Consider the following 8,906-nt stretch of genomic DNA (forward strand, 5'->3'; position numbering starts at 1 on the left):
CTGAGTTTGGGGAGGAAAAAGGTATGCTGCGCTCGAGTCTGTGCCTTCGTGAAGAAGTCAGCCAACTGTAACTCAGAGGGCACGTAGTGAAGAGCGAGAGTCTGATCCTGGACAGCAGCACGCACAAAGTGGGCATCCACACCGATGTGCTTGGTGAGCTCGTGCTTCACCGGGTCACGCGCAATACTGATAGCACCAGTACTGTCTGACAGTAAGGGAGTCGAGGTAGTAGCAGACACACCAAAATCCTCAAGTAACCATCGTAACCAGATCACCTCAGCTGTCAACATAGCCATGGCACGCAGCTCAGCCTCTGTACTCGAGCGAGAAACTGCAGTCTGTTTCTTGGTCTTCCAGGCAATAAGAGAGCCATCAAGAAAGACACAGTAAGCAGACAGTGAGCGTCGATCAGAGGGGTCACTAGCCCAGGTAGCATCAGAGTAAGCCTGGAGCTCAAAAGAACTGGAGCAGGGAAAGAAAAGACGCTGAGAGATCGTGCCACGAAGATATCGTAGAACATGGAGAAGGTGACTATAATGGACAAAGGTGGGGGCTGAAACAAACTGACTCAGGATGTGAACGAGATAGGAGATGTCAGGACGCGTAACAGCAAGATAGACAAGGCTACCAACAAGGTGACGATAGCGAGTGGGATTAGGAAGAGGGTCACCATCAGAGGCACGAAGCTGAACGTTGAGCTCCATAGGAGTCACAACAGTGCGGTCATCACTGAGAGTAGCTCGAGCAAGAAGATCCTGAATATATTTCTCTTGAGAGATGTAGAAGCCATCAGAGGTCGAGGAGATCTCAATCCCAAGAAAAAAGCGAAGAGGACCAAGATCAGTCATGAGGAACTGGTCATGAAGGCGAGCCTTAACAAAGGCAATATAGTCAGAGTCGTCACCAGTGTTGATCATGTCATCAACATAAAGAAGGAGAAGGGTACGACCACGAGGAGATGTGTGAACAAACAACGCGGGATCATGATCACTTGGCAAGAAACCAGCGGCAGTCACCACAGAGGAAAAACGCTCAAACCAAGCGCGAGGGTCCTGTTTAAGACCATAGAGGGAGCGCCCAAGTCGACAGACCATACCGTCAGGAGCATAATACCCCAGTGGGGGCTGCATGTAAACCTCCTCACGCAGCTCACCATTGAGAAAGGCGTTCTGGACATCAAGTTGAGAGATAGACCACTGACGAACAGAAGCCACAGCAGGGAGAGTGCGGACAGTGGTCATGTGAGCCACAGGAGCGAATGTCTCATCATAGTCGCGTCCCTACTCCTGCTGAAAACCACGAGCCACAAGACGAGCTTTGTAGCGCTCAAGAGAACCATCAGAGCGAGTATTAACCTTGTAGACCCACTTGCAGGTGATGGGACGAACACCGGAAGGGAGGGAAACCTGCTCCCATGTGCCAGAGTGCTCAAGGGCAGCAAGTTCTTCGACCATCGCAAGCTGCCATTCAGGTTGAGTCATGGCAGTCCGATAGGAAGTGGGCTCAGCAATGACAGAGAGACCATATCGATCAGGAGAGTAGCGATCAGGCGGGGGGCGAGGCCGATCCCGGAGATTGTGAACCGGGGGAGGCGTGAGAAGAGGTGCACCAGAGGTGGAAGGCACGTCAGAGGAGGCATCCTCAGGACGAGGGCGACAAGTATAGTGGAGAGGGAACGGTGAGAGAGGGCGACGAACTGGGGATGATGGCGAGAAGGTGGATGAGAAGGATGGAGAAGGTGGGGTCGGTGGTGAAGGAGAAGGAATGAGGAATGGTGGAGGAAGAGATGACACAGAAGGCACATAGCAAGGTGTATCGGGAAGGAGAAGGAAAGAGAGATCATCCACAGAGAAACTCGAGAAAGAAAGACGTGGGTAGTAGGAACAAGACTCGTCAAAAGTCACATCACGCGAGATGCGCAGGCGACGACCCACAGGATCCCAACATCAATAGCCCTTGTACTCATCACTGTAACCAAGAAAAATACACTCAACCGACTGAGCAGACAGTTTGGTGCGTTCTCGGGGGGGCAAGAAGAACATAGCATATGCAGCCAAACATACGGAGAGCGGAGTAGTCAGGAAAGCAACCAGTGAGGCATTCCAGAGGAATACCACCCTCAAGGCAGTCGATGGCTGAATGTTGATGAGATAGGTGGATGCAGAAACAGTCTCAGCCCAAAAATGGGGTGGAAGAGAAGCAGCAATCATCATCGCACGAGCGGTCTCAAGCAAATGACGATGCTTACGTTCAGCAACACCATTCTGAGCATGAGCACCAGGACAAGAGAACTGGGCAAGAGTATCATGTTCCGCGAGAAAACCACGCAACAGCTGGGAGATAAACTCTCCAGCGGAGTCAGCACGAAAAGTACGAATGGGCATGAAAAACTGGGTGTGAACCATGGCAGCAAATCGTTTGTATATAGAGAGAACCTCACCACGAGATTTCATGAAGTAGAGCCAAGTGTAGCGAGAGAAATCATCAATAAACAGGACATAGTAACGATGACCACTTTTCGAATCAAAGGGAGCAGGACCCCAAACATCAAAATGAACTAAGTCAAAATGACGCTGAGATACCGACTCACTGGTGGGATAAGGTAACTGCGTCTGTTTGCCCAGTTTGCAACCATTACAATGTAAAGAAACATCTCCAGATACAGACCCTAAGAGGCCCTGACGGACTAAAGAAGACAAGCGAGAGCCACAGAGGTGACCAAGGCGATGATGCCACTGTTGGAAGGATGCAGACGAAGAGGCAGCAAGAGCATGGGAGCTGGCAGAAGTGGTGGCAGCGGAAGGAACACAAAGCCAGTCGGCCTCCCAAAGACCCTCTGACTCACGGTGCCGAGGGCCAGCACCAACCAAAGCCTTGGTGCAATGATCCTGAATAGAGCAAGAGTCGGTATCAAGAATGACACGACAACCAGAATCAGTAAGTTGGGCAGCAGAAAAAAAAATCATGGTAAGACGAGGAACATGTGAAACACTCGGAACCGAAAAGGAAGGAGTGGAAAGAATACCACGACTAGCAACAGGGAGAGGTGTGTCATCGGCGGTAAGAACATTAACATGCGAATCAAGAGGTCGAAGAGAAGACAGCGCGGAAGAATCAGGAGACATATGAAAAGAAGCTCTAGAATCAAGAACCCACGAGGATGTACATGACTGTGTAGGTGGCTGCGATGGTGATGAAGGGGATGCAGTCACTGCAGCAACAGAAACAGTCGATGAGGAGCCGGATGAACCAAGTAGACGCTTGAGGCGTACAATGTCCTAATCAGTGAGGGACGGAGTCGAGGAAGACACAGGAGTCCCACTAGAAGGGGTGCGCCTCTGGTCTCGCTTCTTCTGGCGACAATTAGACTCTGGGTGACCTGACCGAGAGCAGTAACCACAGAAGGTGTCACGGCACAACGTGCCCTTCTCAGTATAAGGAGGACGACTGACCTCCCCCTGGAGGAGTAGGCAGGAGCGGCGGAGCAGTGAGGCGAGCAGACGTCATAGGAGCTCGGGCGGCCAGCACTGACGGAACCAGAAGCAACCCAGCAGAGCGAAGGCGAGTCTCCTCAGCATGAAGCTCGGCAAGTACCTCCGAGATAGGAACACGACCACGAGCAAGCAAGTGAGCACGTCGAGGCTCAAACTTAGACCGGAGACGAGATAAGAACTCATGAACCTGCTGAAACTCCAGATCAGACTGAGTAGTCTGACAACAACGACAGGTTCCACAAACAACTGTCTGAAGAGAGTCAAGCTGGCGCCAGATGGCAGAGCACTGTGAATAGAACTCATCAACAGAAGAATCACCTTGCTGAAGTGCATGCTCCTGACGCACCACAGATAGGTAGAGAGCATCACCAGAGGGCTGATAGCGCTGACACAGATAAGACCACATCGCTGCAACTATGCCAAGTCCCATGAACTCCGAAGCAAACAGAGGGAGAACACTTGCAGTGAGAACAGCAGCCGCTCGAGCATCATCATTGCACCACTGAGTGTAAGCAGACAGATCATCCCAGTAGATAGAAAGAGCATCAGAATAGGCAGATACCTGCTGATCATAAGTATCAACTGCAGCATCATCAAGAGTCTTGGATGCATCCCGATCAGCCTGAGAAGCATCAGCAGCAATCACCGACGGTACTGGCGGAATAGGCGCCACCGGAGCAACAGGGCACGGCGGACAGGGTACCTCGTCAGAGAGAACACCCCACAGCAGAAGACCGCGCATATGAATACGCATGAAACCGGCGAACTCATCATAGTTGGTGCCATCAAAGATCACCGAGCAGCGAGGAACAGCCACATAGCCCGAAGATGACATATTGAGGTATCCCTTTGTGCTGTTTCTGCCTTCTCTCTCTCTCTTTTTTGAAGTCAACGTGTACAGGAAAACCCAATCGGGATCGGGATCGAGAGAAACACGAGCGCTCGGTGCTCACTCACGCCCTCGCTCGGGCAATCGAGGCGAGCGGGGTCAGCGGCTCGAGCTCGAGCAGAGCGGGCAGGTTGGGGACCCCCGCGCGAAGCAGAGCAGGCGGGTTGGGGACCCCCGCTCGAAGCAGAGCAGCAGCCCCGCTCGAAGCAGAACTCGAGCTGAGCAGGCCCGATGGAACAGCCCCCGCGCGGAGAACTCGAGCGGCGGCCAGCCTCGAGCGAAGCCGAAACGGAGCAGGGAAGCAACAGTGGCCCGGCGGCAGGAGTTCCGGGGCGGACGGATTCGTCGAGAGGAGGGCCAGAACGGCCGGAGCCGCAGCGAGAAGGTCCAGGACGAACGGATTCGCGGAGAGGAGAGCCGGGACGGCCGGATCCGCGGCAAGAAGAGCCGGACCTGGCAGTGGGCGAATCAGGGGAGGAGCTAGCACGGAGTTGCAGCGTGCAGGAGAGAAGGGAACCTAACATCTGATACCATGTTGGATGAATGGCATCTGACTTTACTGAGGGCCAAAGGCCAATACATATACATGTGTGGTAAAGTGCAGTAAACCCCTTATACAATGAGGATATACCGAAAAGAGACTATACACATCTAACAGGTATCATGTCATAAATGTCAATATAGTAGTAGTGACAGAAATGAGATCAGGTGAGGTCGAACTGATCACCAAATTGAAACGGCTATTTTCAGCACCTTTTCTTGGTGTGACTGTGCTAAAGACTTAATGATCTATTAGTGTATTAGTACTGATGATCGAGTGGCATTTTACTGGCCTTATTAGTGGATGGATGTTCAGTTTCTACTACTTGTTGTCTTCTTAACACATATATTTATGCAGTCCTGTTGTGTGTGGTTCAGCAATGTAGAGGTGTCATCTACATTGAAGGCCCTTTAGTCAATTCAAACCAGCTACTATGAAATCTTTAGGATTCAATCAGCTCCTCTTTCTTTGATGAGTGGTATCTAACCACTATGCAGGAGTTGTCCTGAACCCTATTTGTGTCCAACATACAAGACCAGAACGGCTAATAGCTTTAGTCCATTCTATCCGCTCAAACATTCAAGCAGTCCGAATACTGGTTTTGCTGACATGGATCCAAATCAGCGTGTCATTTTGGGATGTGACAAGCCACTTGAGAAAAATTTGCCGCATTAGCCCATCTTTCTCCCTGTTAAATGTTTGGGTTGAAGCACAAGTTCAGTAAATCGGTAGAAACTTGACTTTAATCTCTACTACCTAAAAGAAACGTAGTGTTCCGTTTCCCCTCTTACGTTCCCCCTTTCGTCCAACCTCTCGTACTACGACCCCCTCTCTCTGTAGCGATTTTCTTTCCCCCTCCATCGGTTTTCTCCCCTGTAGCGAATTTTCTTTCCCCCCCCCACGGGTTTTGTCCCTCTGTTTTTGGTAAACGTAATTCACATAAGGTAACGAGACGCAATCAATCCAAACAGAATCAGTTCATGCATGGCAATCAATTCATTAATGACGGTCATCAAACTCCTTTCTTCGTCCACCCCCTCCACAGGTTTTAATTTCTCTGCACGTTATCATATCGCATCCGATTTTCTGCCTGAAAACCAGCCCACCGATAGGTACTTGCCTTATAAAAATAAAAATAAAATTACTCGCCCTAGACGCAGATCACTCCCGTGCTCCATCGTGACCTGACGGCAAGGAGACGAACCTCGGCCGACCTCGACACCTCTCGCCTCCTCCGCCGATCCGCCACTATTCTTCTCATCTGCGTGACAGGTTCGTTCCCTTCCCCTGATTTTTCTCAAATCAAGCAGAAGTGCAAAACAGAGGGCCTTGTCCAGAGGAGAGAAATGGAAAGGCGGGATGGTGGATCATGGTGAGGGGCTATACACGGGGAGGAGCTCAAAGGAAGGTGCTAGCTGCCATGGCTGGGGTGATCATGGTGAGGGTCGTTTGGAGGTGTAGGGAGAGAGTAGAGAGGGATGGGCAGGGGTGGACGCCAGCGTGGGCTTGCTGGCCGCTGCTGCTGACGTATGGGGGAGAGAGAGAAATGTGCATGGGCAGATCAGTTTTGCTCAGAGGCTAAATCATGATGCCGACGAGGAGCAGCAATGGAGTTGTGCACGATTTGCGGCAGATGTGCTACTTCTGCTTCTAGCCCCTTATCCGCTCCTCCCAAACTGAACGAAGCCCCAGGAAGGAGAGAGAGAGAGAGAGGGAGAGAGAGAGGGATTTGTGTGTGTGACAGAAGAGAGAGAGGGGGATTTGTGTGTGTAACAGAAGAGAGAGAGAGAGAGAGAGAGAGAGAGAGAGAGATTTGTTTGTGTGACAGAGTGATGCCGCTGATGTGCTGCTTCGACTAAAGCGCATACAGAAAGGGGCATTTGTTAATGCTGTTCTGCTAATAAAGTGCATACAAAAGGGGGCATGTGTTAATGCTGTTCTGCTAATGCATACACACAGAGATAGACAAAGGTATGGGCTACCTATGTGAGCGTGTACTGCTACTATTACTTTTAGTTTGCGCTGCTAGGGTGGAGTCCACTGGTATGAGCTACGTATATGAGAACAAGGATAAGCAAGGTCTGTGTGATTTTTCATATTAATTTAGTGTCTGATATAAATTGCAACCGAGCTAATTTACATATTGTTGTAAACTTGATATTATCAAATTTCTCACTAATATAATATATATGGACATGTTTGATTACTTTTTCCTGTATTCTCCATGCAATAGTTGTAGTTGCACCGATCATGTTATTTTCATGTGCAAACAACCACAAAAGTAGGTTATAATGGCCTCAAACGAGTTGCGTATTCTTTCATATCTTCACAACGGAATGACGGTGCAATGGCAGTGGAGCTGGAGGTTGAACCCAGGAATAATCATAACCGTGATGAACCTCTTCGTACAACAATGCAGAGTTGAAGGTGAGGCCATGCAATGTTGTCTTATATTCATCGATGCCATAGAATACGGGCATCTTCTGCCACGTGTCATTGTTTTCTACATATACATATTGTGGTGGTGGAGAGAATACATATTGTAGATTATTTTTTCTGGTCTACTATAATATAATATGTGAGCAAACAACAGGGTTGAAATAAATTAGAGAGGAACTGACAATATGCTGTCAATAAGATGGTGCTAAAAGTCAGCGAAGTAGATTAATGACCATTTGATTATTGATCAACATGTGTATATCCTACCGTGTTCAAAAAAAAATGTGTATATCTTTGTTGTCCCGTAGCAACGCACGGGCATTCACCTAGTCAAAGCTGAAAGTCGGAAAGGTGTCAAATAGGAAGTTTTCGGTTCAGTTTGAAAATTCAAGAGCCTACAGGGTGATTGTTGTGCCTCAGCAGTCTTGAGAGTTTAACTACAGATTGTCCGTACTCTACACACACAACTGAGCCTATATTTCACTTGTTTGTACTGTTCCTTATCCGACAAGAGGTTATAAGGATTAAACAACAACAGAATGTCACAAGATTCTGAAGTTCTTAGTAAAACTTTTATTAGAAAAACAAACTGAGACGACACAATCACACAAATCTTATTCCATTGCCATGTTTGATCTGACACAAAAAAACACTAAGCCTGAAATCTCAGGGCATGGACATCGTTCATGGTGATGGAGCGGGAGCATGACCTCCTGCTCCATGGACGGCGACAATGGGACTACGCACAACATGCTTCTTCGACACTCAGCTCAAGCTTCCCTCCACAAAGGTTTCCGATGCACCCACGCCTTGGCAGATCACTGTCACGCTGAACGTCTTCTTTTCTCCAGCCTTGGAGAACACTAGTGTCTTTGGGGAGACACACACTTTCATAGAGCTTGGTGAGTCTACCTTGACGGCGTAAGTAGAATGTGCCGGCCCGACGTTCGTCACTGCCCGGGTCACGGTGAAAGGCGTTGATGCTAACGGCACAGTTAGAGTAGGGTAGTTGAGCTAAACGTCCTTGACCTTGGGCAGCTTCGCGCATGTCAAGCTCCAGTTGCGTACAATCAGTGGCGGACCCAGAAATTGAAGTTAGCCGGGGCGAACATTGTTGGAAATATAAATCTACTTAATCAAAATTCATGTCATTCAACTACCAAAAACATAAGAAGGTCTTTGAAACAATTAATATGGATTCTTCACTTGATGTCACAATACATGTCCACAATCTCAAGCGAGGCCTACAAAATTATAAATGTATTGGCTCAAGTGTGATAACTACTCCCTCCGTTCCAAAATATAGTGCGTCCTTGGTTCTCGCGTTTCAACTTTGACCATAAATTTAACCAACGAGACCGACTGCGGCAGGACTAAAATTATAGCAACGAATTCGTATTCAAAAAAAGTTTTCAATTATATAATGTTTGCTCCGCCGCAGTTGGTCTCGTTGATTAAATTTATGGTTAAAGTTGAACCTTGAAAAGCGTGGGCGTGCTATATTTTGAAACGGAAGGATTATTGTATATTTTCTTCCCCCCCC

The 8,906-nt window shown here is 48.8% G+C and overlaps 1 pseudogene; it reads right to left on the reverse strand.

The window, feature by feature from the left end:
- Positions 1–8,047: 8,047 nt before the first annotated feature.
- The window catches only part of LOC119358933, a 3,596-nt pseudogene continuing 2,737 nt past the window's right edge, over positions 8,048–8,906 (reverse strand).

Source organism: Triticum dicoccoides, chromosome 2A, assembly GCF_002162155.2.
Source record: "Triticum dicoccoides isolate Atlit2015 ecotype Zavitan chromosome 2A, WEW_v2.0, whole genome shotgun sequence".
Taxonomy (NCBI): domain Eukaryota; kingdom Viridiplantae; phylum Streptophyta; class Magnoliopsida; order Poales; family Poaceae; genus Triticum; species Triticum dicoccoides.